General features: G+C 38.2%; 1 protein-coding gene across 15 annotated transcripts in view; it reads left to right on the forward strand.

The window, feature by feature from the left end:
- CNOT4 (CCR4-NOT transcription complex subunit 4) overlaps positions 1–13,739 on the forward strand; it is an 82,791-nt gene that overhangs the window by 40,916 nt on the left and 28,136 nt on the right. The gene's annotated exons all lie outside the window — the stretch shown is intronic.

Consider the following 13,739-nt stretch of genomic DNA (forward strand, 5'->3'; position numbering starts at 1 on the left):
ATATCACAGTTCAACAACAAACATGTATTGCAGCGTAAGAACTCTGATTTCTGGTGACCTTTACTTAAGTAGTTTAAATATTTTGAACCAAATGTAAAAATTAAAAATATTCACTAATATTATATTGGTATTACACAAATATGGCACTGTACTGAGTTGCATTAATTTTTCCCATTCCTAAAAGTTTCTGGATTTATAATTAGTATTTTAGAAATCTCTGGCATCATGAATATTTTGCACGGGTTTTATATCTTGGTTTAAAAGTGCATAGTCTAAATCACATTGATATAGTTCAAGTTATATATTTCATGTTGCAGTAATACTGTTTAATAAGGAAACAAATAATATGAAGTCCACTACACAAATTGCTCAAGTTAAGTTGGTAGTAATAGACGAACAGATAAAGTTCCTTTTATTTCAGTAGTTACTCTTGCATTTAATAAATGCTTCACATCTAATGATGATATTTGAACACTTCAGGATGCACCATTCCTATAGAAGAATATATCCGTGATACTAATCTTCATTTGATAAAACATTTTATGTTCTTTTACCCAAGTTTAATGTCCTACTCAGAAACAAGTAGTCTATTTTATATTGTATTAATTATAAACGAATACATATCTACTAAAATGGGTTATAAAATAGTGTGGTAATGGTTTGTGACTTAATTTATTTCAGCTATAAGCATAGGAAATATATTGAAAACATTTTAAAAATGTAATGCGATTTCAGCTGAACAGGAACTTCACAGCCATATATAATATAAGGCTTTTCCTTCTTCCTATCCTCCCATTGTATTATCTAGGTTATGGAAGGAAATGGAAGGAAAAATTACCTTATTTTTCTGTTAATGTTTTTGGTTTGAGAAAGAAAAAATATATTTTGATAGATATTCAGCATTTCATCTAAATCGGAAATGTAGTTTCAGATGTCAAGACTGCATATAACCTATCAAAGGTTTCAATGTGGCCTCCCCAGCCCCCTCTCCAAATATTAGTAAAAATTCTAATGTTTTCCTGTGTGCTGTTTGGAGAGTCCAAGCATGGGTTAATTTCTGTCTGATTGCCCAGGGACTGAGTAAGAAATATTAGAGGGAGAGGGGGGCGTAGCCAACATCCCAGTGCTATGGTGTCTCCCGCGTTCCGCAGGTAACCCTGGATCCCAGTTTTTGGGAGACCTGGAATCAGGTTGGAACAAGGTCTGATACGCCCTGGAGAGGCATTAAAGAAGAGAGCACCAGTTGGTGGTTGGGGGGGTGGTGGCTTGTAAATCCCCCCTCCAGGGAGCCAGTATCAGCCTTTCGGCCAGCAGCTGTGGAAAATGACTCTGTTGGCATTAGCTGGGACAATCACAGTCAGAATGATTGAAATGGAAAGATTGTGGATTGCCTGGATGATAAAATCTAAGCATTTGTGCTGGAAAGAGATGATGAAGTGCTGAAGCTTGCTGAAGAAGAAATGTAAAGTTCAGAAGAGAGTTTAAAATGGAATGAGCCGCTATCTAACAATTGGAATTACCATAGAGAGAATTAAAGGAACAAATTTAAAAGCCTAAATTTGAGGATGTTTTTATGATTGGACTTGGCAGAAGCTAAAGAGACTGAAAAAGAATAAGGAATTTGAAGAAAAGATCTTATAAGTGTTAAATGGACAAAATACTTAGGAAACTTTTGCAAAAGAGTTGTTTTTGTTACATTGGGAAACCACCAAGACCACCTGCTGGTTAAAAGAAAATATTGCAACAGACTGTGAAAAGTTTGAATTTGCTGACAGCTGGAGATTGACCTTATTTATAAGAAGATAACAGGAGCTTGAAAGGACTTGAAAGTAGTGTTTATTGTGCTATTGTCTTTGATGGTGTACTGTTTTTGTGATAGAAGATAAGATGATTTTGAATTGGATTGGATTGAAATACAAAATGATTACATGGATTTAAGTTGCAAGTAAAAAAAAACCTGTGAACTTTGTGAATTGTGAACTTGACAAGATAGAGGCATCTTTCTATGAAGAATTGATGGGGATGTTAAAATATATCCATTAAGTCATAAAAACCTACATTTTGGAAATCTCAGAGGCGTCAAAAAAAATAGAAATGAATCTGGATTATAAAGAACACTTAGAATTCTCAATGGTGGAAAAGGAGAATGAAGAAAATGAAGAACAAGGAGATTACACAGATGAAAAAGGGGCTGAGAATAAAAAAAATGAATTAAGATGGGATTTACAGTGATACGAAAAGAGTAAGCGGAGAATTCGTACCAGAAAAAATAACTTTAAAATAAGGGGGTAATAGGGAGAAGATATTACTTTTTTTGGAGTACATGATGCACTCCCCCCCCTCAAATAAAGAGGGTCGAAATGTCAGTGCATCTTATACATCAAATAAAGCCATTTTTGTCCTCCCAAAACCTTGCCTCCGCATTCCATATTTGCCAAAAATGGGCCCGTTTTTCACAAGAATGGGATGCACAAAGAGTTTGGAAGGCCTGCAAAGTGCTCTTGGGGGCTGGGGGAAGGCAAAAACACACCTGTTTTAATGAAAAAATGAGCAAAGAACAAGGCATTTTGCCTTCCCACAGCCCCTAGAAGCACTCTGCAGTCTTCCCAGATCCTCTGTGTGCCCCGTTTTTTGCCAAACAGGTGAAAAACAAGTCTGTTTTTGTGAAAAATTGGGTGCGCAAGAGGGTTTGGAAGGCCTGCAGAGTGTTCCTGGGGGCTGGGGAAGGCAAAAACATTTTCCTTACTTCCCTCTTCGAAATCTTGGTGCACCTTATACACCGGTGTGTCGTATAGTCTGAAAAATATAGCAGGAGGAATTGAGAGCAGATTTACACAAATAATAGACTTAAAGGGAAGAAAGGAATCTGGAAAAAAAAATATTGGCATAAAAATAAAAGAAAGAAAAAGAAAAAGTTAAGAAAAGAATTTGGGAGGCAAAAAATGACAAGAAGTGGATTTTCGAGAGACAAAAGGGAATGGATGAAAAGGGGAAGGTTAATAGAAGGGGGAATTAAAATTATTATTTTACATTTAATTGTGTCAATATTAGTTATGTATAAGAGTGAATAATTAATTAGCATAATTAGCATTAAAATGTTTTTTAAATACAAGTTAATCTTATATTAGATTGGTGCATGATGGTTTGAATTAAATTTTGATGATGAAAGAGAAAAAGAAAGAAAAGGGAAATAAATTTATAGTAGATCAATTGTTGGAAGGTTATGAAATTTGAATAATTACAGCTTTTCTCCATAATATTTAGTTTATGAAAGATTTATATAATGTATAAAATTGCTTTAATGTTGAAAGGGTTTTGATAATTACTGAAAATGTTAGAATATTATAATAGTTGTATACTTATTATTTTTAAAGGTCCTTATACAAGATCATACACTTTATAAATTGGACTTTTTATTGTAGAGACTTTAGATAATTAGGATTTTTTTCTTTATTATTGTATATTGGGAAGTTAGTAACATTATTAACTAATGGATGGAAATGTAGTGATGAGATTGGAATTTGTTTAAATATGAAAAATGAACTTTTAAAATATTGAATTATAAAGTTGTAATGAAGATATGACATGGGAAGAAAGATTAGAAATTTAGAAATGAAACAAAAAATAGGAAAAAAATGATGAGTAAAGATTGAGGTAATGGAGGAGCATGGCCTAAAATTAAGAGGTACAATAATGTTTGGAAAATAGGCTTTAGTGACTAAGTTGGAAGAAAAGTGAAAATTAAAAGTAGTAGACTCAGGTGACAAAAATAGAAGTAAGGAGGCAGCATTAGAATAATAGTAGATATACCTAGAAAAATATAACTACAGTGATCCCTCGATTTTCGCAGGGGTTACGTTCCCAGACTGCCCACGAAAGTCGAATTTCCACGAAGTAGAGATGCGGAAGTAAAAATACTATTTTCCACGAAGTAGAGATGCGGAAGTAAAAACACTAAAAACAGAGAGAGAGAGGGAGAAAGAGAGAGAGAGAGCAAGAGGGGGTAGAGTGGAAGGTAGAGAGAGAGAGAGAAATGATAGAAAAAAGGGGAGAAAAAAGAGAAATGAGAAAAGGATTGAAGCAGAGAATGACAGGAAAGAAAGAGAGAGAGAAGTGACTCTTGGTGATGACATATGACATCATCGGGTGGGAAAAACCGTGGTATAGGAAAAAAACCGCGGAGTATTTTTTAATTAATATTTTTTGAAAAACCGTGGTATAGCTGTTTCGCGAAGTTTAAACTCGCGAAAATCGAGGGATCACTGTATATAGGATAGCATTTTGAACAGAAATGTATAAGTATGTTGTGATATTATGATATATGTAAGGATGTTTATGTAAAGATGGTGAAAAAAATTCTTTTAAAAAAAGAAAATAAATATTGGCCATACCTCCTCCTTGGCTCTACTGAGTCAGTTGTTTTACTCAGTCTAGCCTAGCGGGATACAAAAAACCTTTTCTCAGCTAACTGAGCAAACAAACATAAATTAACAATTTGGCTCTTCTCTTCGACCAACTAATTTACTTCAGTTTGTTCCTTATTTTTGGAGCGGGTGAGAGGAAGGAGGCTTCCTTGCCACCCTGCAGCTTGAAATTGTTGCTGAGGGTAGGGCTGGTTAGTCGGCTCACTGGCAAGAACTGCCTCTACCTATTTCCTACAAGGAAGGAACAGGAGTCATTGTCCCGGGCTCTGGCAAGGCTCTGGACAGCCGTGGTGAAGCGATCCGCTGTGAGTTGGTGATGTGGCTGAGGAAGCAACAACAGGAAAATTTGGCATTGGGAGAGTTTGCTCCCCAATTGATCGCCATTTTGGCCACGTGATCACTACCAAGTTGCAGTGAGTGGGTGCTGAGAGGGTTCCTCTCCTCAGCCGCAATTTTGTTTTGTACTATCGTGTAGCTAGTGCCATGGCTGCAAGGGTGTGTGCTGGCCGATCCTGGCTCGCTGGTAAGACTGCCCCAATTAGATGCCTGTAGTTGTAAACAACGTGGAGCGTTTTCCTATTCAGGGGAAAGCTCCATGTGAAAGCATTGTTCCAGAGTGAGAATTTTGGGACGTTAGTATCTCTCATTAGGGACACTAAGAAGGCCATTTAGCATATAACTCACCTAGTATCTAATTACCCAATATGGCAGACAATTCCAGGAAAGTCAAGTCTGCAGTGAGGGAGGTCTAGGATATGGACTTATTGTATTTTCCACATTTGGACTCCCGGCACATCTATGCCTTCGTTAAACACCTGACTCAGTAGAGCCAAGGAGGAGGTGTGGCTAGATATTTCTTACCCAGTACTTGGGCAATCAGACAGAAGTTAACCCGTGCTTGGACTTTCCCGCAGTGCACATAGAAGGAACGTTCAGGTAAGACAACATTCATTTTAAGGAATAGAAGGCAGAAATTATTAAATATTGGGATAAGCCATATTAAATTCCTCATACCTCAGCTTTAATTGGTTCTAGGAATGTACTTGATTGTCAGAGATATACTTTCAGTATTATGAGAAATTAAAGTTTATATTTGTAAGGAAAACATGAATATTTAGGCAATTTTTTCATGATTATATTTATTTATTTATTTATTCATTCATTCATTCATTCATTCATTCAATTTTTATGCCACCCTTCTCCTTAGACTCAGGTTGGCTTACAACATATTAGCAATAGCACTTTTTAACAGAGCCAGCATATTGCCCCCCACAATCCGGGTCCTCGTTTTACCCACCTCGGAAAGATGGAAGGCTGAGTCAACCTTGAGCCAGTGATGAGATTTGAACCGCTGACCTACAGATCTACAGTCAGCTTTAATGGCCTCCAGTACTGCACTCTACTTGCTGCACCACCTCAGCTCTATATGATGAAATAAGTTTCAATATTAAATCTTGAAAAATACAATCTGTTCCCATTCAGTTTAAACATGTTTAGAAAGTGTTAAATAACACATTCTCCCTTATATTAAATTCATTTCCAAGTTACCTTTGTCTTTCTCTTTGTCAGTTATGTTTAGAATAATCAAGTTCCAACAAAGGTCACTAAAGTTAGGTAGTGAAATCCTATTTTATTTTAAATAAAAAGTAAAGGTAAAGGAGTCCCTTTGGGTTTTATTCCACTAATAGTAGCTGACATTAGGGGGGGCGGCTCATTTCTTGGGGTTTTTTAAGCCATTGAGCCAGAGCTGTCCAAAGATGTTTCTATGATCATATGGTCAACATCACGCTACAGCACATAGCATAGAGTGAAACATGGAAGATTGTGACCTTCCCACCTGATACCTATTTATTTACTTGCATTTACATGCTTTTGAATTGCTAGGTTGTTAGCAGCTGATGCAAGGGAACTCACTCCATCACATGGCGGTAGGACTGGAACCTCTAGTACATTCTCCACTGAATTAAGCACTTGAGCCACTGTGTTTTTTATTTTAAATAAATGCACTTGAAAATAAATACTACTGATTCTGTACGCACTTTATATAGATATTTGCCAGTTTATAACCATAGTTGAGACCAGAATTTTGGTTGCTAAGTGTGATGCAATTTTTAAGCAAGTCATCATGTGACCAGACCAGACTTTACAACCAGTTTTACTATGATCATTTACTATGATCACCATGCTGTTAAGTGAATTGCATGGCTGTGAGAGTAGTGACTTTTGTTGCCCTAACTAGGTTCATTGAAAACATAGGCTGGGTATATATAGGCTTAGAGCATTAAGACACTTTTTGAAACGTAAACCGTTGTAGATCATTTAACATTTTACAATTCTTAGATTAAATTTATTTTAATTTGAATATCAAAACTCATAGCATTAGAATCATACTGTATTTATTTATTTGTTAAACGAATTTATATTTACTGCCTATCTCATTGCAGGCAATTCTGGGTGGTATAAAACAATTTGTAAAGAATTTTTTAAGGATATGTCAGGAGTGGAAAGAATATGGTATAAGCAAACTAGTTGTATCTCTTGCATTAGGATGTTTTGCCAGTAATTAAGATTTATATTATATATTAAAAATACTAAAATCGTTTTAGCGACAATTGGATACAAAATCGGCTAATTTCAAGATAGATAATTTGAACATTGAGGGGATTTTGTGAATACCTTTTGCTGTTCCTTCATCTTAGTATCTTTGCATTTCTTTATAAAGATTATATTTCAAATAATATTTCAAAATAATATTAATAGATGATATCACTATCATCTATGAAATAGCTAATCCCATTCTTCAAAATAATAATAATGAATATTGATCTTGTTTTCCATTCAGAATTTATGTATTGCACTGTGATAATTAAATTATAGTTTTATTGTTACTTTTCTCTTTTAATAGTTTAATAGAACATAGGATTTTAAATGTTACCATTGTTATGTGTTATTGCAGTGATTGTTGCAGAGATGTATTGTGTCAGCAATTGCATAGGATACATTCCAGCAAAACGATTGAGGTCTCCTTTATCATTCAGTTTTTTAGAGCAAGAATCTTCAACTCCTGGGCTGATTACTAGTCCATGACCTGTTTGGAACTGGGTCCTGCAAGTGATGGGCGAGAAAGCAAAGCATTGGCTCTGCATGCACAAGACAAGGTTGCATGAAACCACCCCCACCCAAAAAAACCCAGTGCCCTGGGCTAGGAAGGAAGATCCATTTTGTACACACTGCTCAAAAAATAAAGGGAACACTTAAACAACACAATATAACTCCAAGTAAATCAAACTTCTGTGAAATCAAACTGTCCACTTAGGAAGCAACACTGATTGACAATCAATTTCACATGCTGTTGTGCACATTCAATTTTGTACAGAACAAAGTATCCAATGAGAATATTTCATTCAGATCTAGGATGTGTTGAGTGTTCCCTTTATTTTTTTGAGCAGTATATTTTTTTCCAAGTATTAACTTAATTCTAGTTCAACTCCTTTTATTCTCTCTTTATTCTTCTAATGACTAATCTGAAAATCTGCATTTAAAAAGGTACAAAGATATAAAAGTTCAGAGCAACAGGACTTTCCTTTTTTTCCCCCCTCCTTGAAAATGTTTCTCTTCTGGGGTGGGATCAGCCTTCAAAATTAGTTTGTCCTCAACCAATCATCTTGAGTATCAAGTCAGTCTCATTTGAATAATTGCTAGGATGCGCCTTGAGACCCCCCAGATTCTGACTCGTAGCTGGACTCCCTCCTGAACTTTTTCTCTAATTTGGCCTTCTTCTTTAAATAAATCTTAAATCCTTCAACTCCTTACTATCAAATAGCCCCTTTTAAGGCTCCTGATTCCAGCTTCCTGTAACTCCAAGGACGCCTCAGAACTTCTGCACTGATCAAGAGATACAGGCAAGATCATAGCCATTTGACTGCCGGGCACCCCTGTTCCCACCCATCTCTGCCACCCTCACCTCCTTCCATCTGTGTGCTATGGGATTTGTCGGAGCTATGGGCGCCGCTAAGTCACCTCATGGTGCTTGTCAGCCAAAATAAGCAACTCGGGCAGAAGAATTTAAAGGGCAGCACTTCTGGACACATGCTAGAAGAGCCAGGCACCCTGCAGCAGGGAGACAAAGGATTAGTTCGCGGCGAACAAATTGTATCTGCTCTTCGGTATCCTGACTGCAACTTGTAGGAAGGGGAGCACTGCTGGGGTCAGTCCGTGGCACTTGTCTAGAGGAGAAGACAGATTCACTGCATATAAGATTGCCTCCCAGCCCCAGAACAGCCTATTTCAGCACCAGCGCCAGCCCATCACACCTAAGCCATATTGGAGGCCCAGGTGGGGGGAGAGAGTGGTGCACGAGCGCAATTGCAGGCCAAAATGTGCCAGATTTCATGGAGGCCACACAGCAATAGAGGAGGCATATAAGGAGGCTAACATTTTGGAGGCATACTTGGGGGAGGGGCCTACAACGAACCTATATCACTAGAGGGCATGACTACAAGGACCATAATGCAAAGAGGGGCAGGAAGACAGACGGGAATCTTCAGAACAAGACCAAATGTCTTCACCAGATCAGTTTCCCTCCCGTTCAGTCCCATCTTCTTCCAGGTCCCATAGGGCACGCAAGGTCCCCTTGAGGGCCTTAGCCCAGGCGGAGGCACACTGACATAAAACTTCACAAAGGTTCTGTGAGAGAGCAAGGGTGGCAGCGCAGATTTCACAGCTCCACGGAGAATCCAGAGCAGCTACTAGCAGGATCAGAATGATCAGATATGCCCAGGACACAAGGGAACCTATAGGATGGATCAGAAGCCCAAGAGATCGGAGATCCCCAGGAGGTTCAGCCCACTCAGCCGCTTACTCAGCAAGAATCAGTGGATCCTAGCCAGACCTCAACAACACAGTTATCCCCCTCAACAACACAGTTATCCCCTCATCTAGCCTTTGATCCAGCCAACCTCCATGCTCTAATGGTAGAAGCCTTCCAATGGGATCTTTCTGTTAGCCTTCAATCTTTCTTGGGGGAGAGATCTCCTACACCTACCTCTTTCTCATCTTCATCCAAGGCGCAAATTAAGAATCCCTCTAGGAAGAGACGCCTTGCCAATAGGCACAGTTCTGATGATACTTCTGAGGTATCAAGCCTCAGCGGATCCAGGGAAGAGATCCAGGAAGAAGACGATTCCAGGTGGAATCTGTCAGGATGAGGGTCTACCCACAGATCAGCCCTTAATGAGTGGATTATTTTCCCCAATTTATTTAAATCATTGTTATTCAAGGCTTTATCACATTACCTACCTTATCTTCATCCACAGCTCAGGGTGATCAGGCAAAACCACTTTTTAAAAAAGTCAACTATCTGTAGGTGCAGTGGAGAATCAGAGGGCTGCTTCCCTCAGCAGGGTCATCCACCTCTCAGAACAAAAGATTTTTTAACGTGGCTCTAACCTATCTGAATTACTTTCTGTACCAGCAATAGATGCACCGATCAGAGTTTATATTCTTATACAACAATTCCAGGCAATGTAGAGGAGGTCCTGAAATCAGAGGACAAACACATCGAGCAGCATTGATTAAAACTCACCAATCTGCATCAGGCCTCTTCAACATCGTCTTTATTGCGCAGGCAATCCTCTCATGGTTGACTCAGATCCAGGATCACATACCTTCCACCAAAGTTAGAGCACAGCAGGACCTCAACAAGGTATTCGCAGTGGTCTAGTTTCTGGCAGATTCTACCCTGCAGTCTTCACATTTCACTGCCAGGGCCATGGCATCCTCAGTAGTGCCCATCAATTACAATGGCTTAGAAAATGGCAAGCAGATCCATGTCACAGGGCCCATCACAGGAGGTTCTCTTTTTGGTGAACCCCTGGAATACCTATTAGTGGAAACCAACAAAAAATGGAAGATCGTGTCAGCACTGACCTGGAAAAGCCCTTCCCTTCAGACTGTCCTCAGCCCCCAGAGTCTTCACCAAGATCCTGCTGACCCAAGCAGCGCACTTGCACACTATTACACTGCGTATCCATTGTTACCTGGATGACATACTGGTACATGCCCCATCCAGGAATCTTGCCCAGAATCATCTTGAAATCAATATAGGTTGCCTCCAGAATCATGGGTTTTCCATTAATCTAGAAGAGTCACCTAACTCCTTCCACTTCCATCCAGCACCTGGGATTAGTCATTGATTCCCTAGCATGCTCTATCAGACTCTTACCTGAACAGCAGGCTGGTATCAGACAGCTAGTCACTCAGGTTCTGGAAGAACAGAAGTCCTCCCTAGAATCCTTATCTTCCCTCCTAGTTAAGATGGTTTCTTGCATTGCAGTTACTCCCTGGGCCCGTCTACACACAAGGAAACTAACTACAATAGTTCCTCTTACCCTTCCAGAAAGTGGGACAGGGCATATCATCCATAAAAGTCCAACTTCCTCCGCTTATTCAAAGATCTCTTTACTGGTGGAATTCCTCAGCCATCTCCAGAGGCAGCTCATTCCAGTTACCTCACAGGACAGTAGTGATAACAGATGCCAGCATCTCTAGGTCTGTTGGGCAGCCATGTGGGCTCCCCAGTTTATCAGTCACTACAAAATTGACTCCTATGCATCTGCGGACGCTGCCTTCACCAGGAGAGTACTACAAAAAGTGTTGGACACTCATTGAGTGCATAGGACACTAACCTCTCCCTGGGACCTCTTTGGTATATTCCATTCTGAAGGTTGGTTCCACCCCAGGATGGAGAATAGGCGTTGTAATCTTAACTGAACATCTCTTCTCATCCAGTGGAACCCAGCCTTTAGTCCCACCCTTGTTTTCTACCTCTGTTTTTCTCTATCACACACTATTTCTTGTTCATATCTTGGCAACTAGCCACAGTAAGGGAGTCCACACAGCTTACAGGATACCACTAAGCCGCCACACTCAAGTCTAGTCTTTAAGGTTTGTCAGATCTGGGTGTCTCAATATGGATCCTAGCAATTATTCAAATGAGACTGACTCGATCCTCAAGATAATTGATTAAGGACAAACCCATTCCGAACCCTAGTTCCACCGGATGAGAAGAGGCATTCAGGTAAGATTACGATGCCTATTCTCATCCAATAAGCTTCTTCAGTTCACCAAGTTTTTGAATGGGTCTATGCTTTACTTTGTACTGGAGAAGAAGCTTTGCAAAATTAGGTTAACAACTCTTAATGCCTTTTGGTAGTGCTGTTAAAGTGAACTCTGAGGCTTAGATCATTTGAGATGAATACTCCTAGGCCTTGACAAGGTGAGGATCATCTACAAGGTCGTATCCACCCAGCTAGTATTTGGTGATCTGTATTTTGTTGCCAATGTGCAAGAATTTGTTAGTTGAGATTTGAAGTTGCCAATTGTTTGGCCATTCTGACACATAGTCAAGGTCATTTGGAAGGGCAGCAGTATTGCCAGTGGTATTAAATAGTTTTACCTCATCAGCAAAGAGAACACAGCTACTTATACTATCGCAAAGGTCATTTATGTAAATTAGAAAGAGAGTGGGTCCTAAGAGTCTGCCTTGGGGGAACACCACTATTAGCTGGTGCACGGTTTGGTAGGACGCTCCTTATTTTGACTATTTGCTGCCTGTTTGACAGGAACTCAGCTATCCACTTTTGTAGGGATCAATAATAAAAATAATTATTTTTTATTTTATTTTATTATTTAAAAATAAATAAATAATAAAATACTACTTTTATAATAAGGTTATAGTAATAGAATCTTATATGTCTGAGTGCATTTCCCTCACTTTCCCTTTATTTTTATGAGAACTAGGGAGGCCATGGCTGAGACACTTTCTCAATTTACTTTTCTGTCCCAGGCAGATATTTCATTTTTCTGCCCATTGTCTTGGTTGCAGTTTTCCACTACTTCTCTAGATTATTGGTATTACCCATAACATTGTTCTATCCTCAACAAGATTTAAGGAACATCTGTATTGTTAGTAACTAATTTGTTACTTTATGGAAATTTTACTATTGCCTGAATTTCCTGGTTGATATTAGTTGTACTTGTAGCTTAAATTAGGTTCTGGTAAATTACTGCAGTTGACATTATAATGTGAAGACAGTTGTATCTTTTGGCATGTTAATTTAACATGTTAATTTATTAAGTTTAATACAATATGTCTAACTAGTTATCTGAACATCACTAGTTAGACATATTGTATTAAACTTAATAAATTAACATGGCAAAAGATATATATCTTGTATCTTTATCTATAGCTTCTACAAAATCAACGATGTAGTAGGCTATATACCACTCTGCTGAATAGCCATGAAAATGAATGTTAAAAATCTTGTATTTTTATCAGTGTTTACTGATAAATTAATTTGTATTAGTGGCAGAGGTCTGTACAGGCAAATATGTATAGCCTAATTCCAATTAAAAACACAAATTCCAGCATGTGTAACTGACCTTTTTTTGCTCACTTGATTCACTATCTGCATTTGACCTAACTGGTTCAAACCACTCTTTCTCTTATTTTTATGAATTACAGCATCATCCATGTATTGTATTGATCTTCCCTTATTCTTTCTGTTATAGTGGTTTTTCAAGCTAATTTATCTGTGGAGTAAATTTGTAAATGGCAGTTTTAATTGCTCAGATTACTTGAGTGTTCCAAATAGCAATACACTTAGATTTATATACTGCTCCACAGTAATTTACGATGGTTTGCATTGTCAACGTATTGCTCCACAATCTGGGTCCTCATTTTACCAATCTCAGAAGGATGGAAGGATGAATCAACCTTGAGCCTATCAGGATTAAACTCCTAGCTATAGGCAGAGTTCATCTGCAATGCTGCATTCTAATCATTGTGCTACCATGGGACTATAATTGCTAGAAAGAGACATCACATTAAAAAATATAACTTTTCTGTTAAAATAAATTATTAAAGAGATTTGGATTAATTTCAATTCCTCCTACCTCTTCCAAACGAATCTGTATATTTTTAATCTGAATACTAGAATCTCTTGAGCTTTAAATATAAACCATCAGTCTGAAATCCAGTGTTATTGTATTTATTAATGTGACACTGAGAGCTTTTCCATTCATTTATTTACTGGACTGATATCTCACCTGACATTCAAGAGCTCAAGACTGCTTTTCCAAAACAAAATTGAGGTTGAGAGACAATTACTAGTCCAATGTCACTCTGGCAGTTTATGTGATTGAGAGGGGATTACAACCTAGGTCATTCCATTCCTGATTTAATCTGTAGATCACATTAAAAAATGCTTGCAAATACTGCAAATTTCTATTCTAATATTTTAAACTGGAATTGAT

The sequence above is a fragment of the Erythrolamprus reginae genome, chromosome 6 (genome assembly GCF_031021105.1).
Source record: "Erythrolamprus reginae isolate rEryReg1 chromosome 6, rEryReg1.hap1, whole genome shotgun sequence".
NCBI lineage: Eukaryota > Metazoa > Chordata > Lepidosauria > Squamata > Dipsadidae > Erythrolamprus > Erythrolamprus reginae.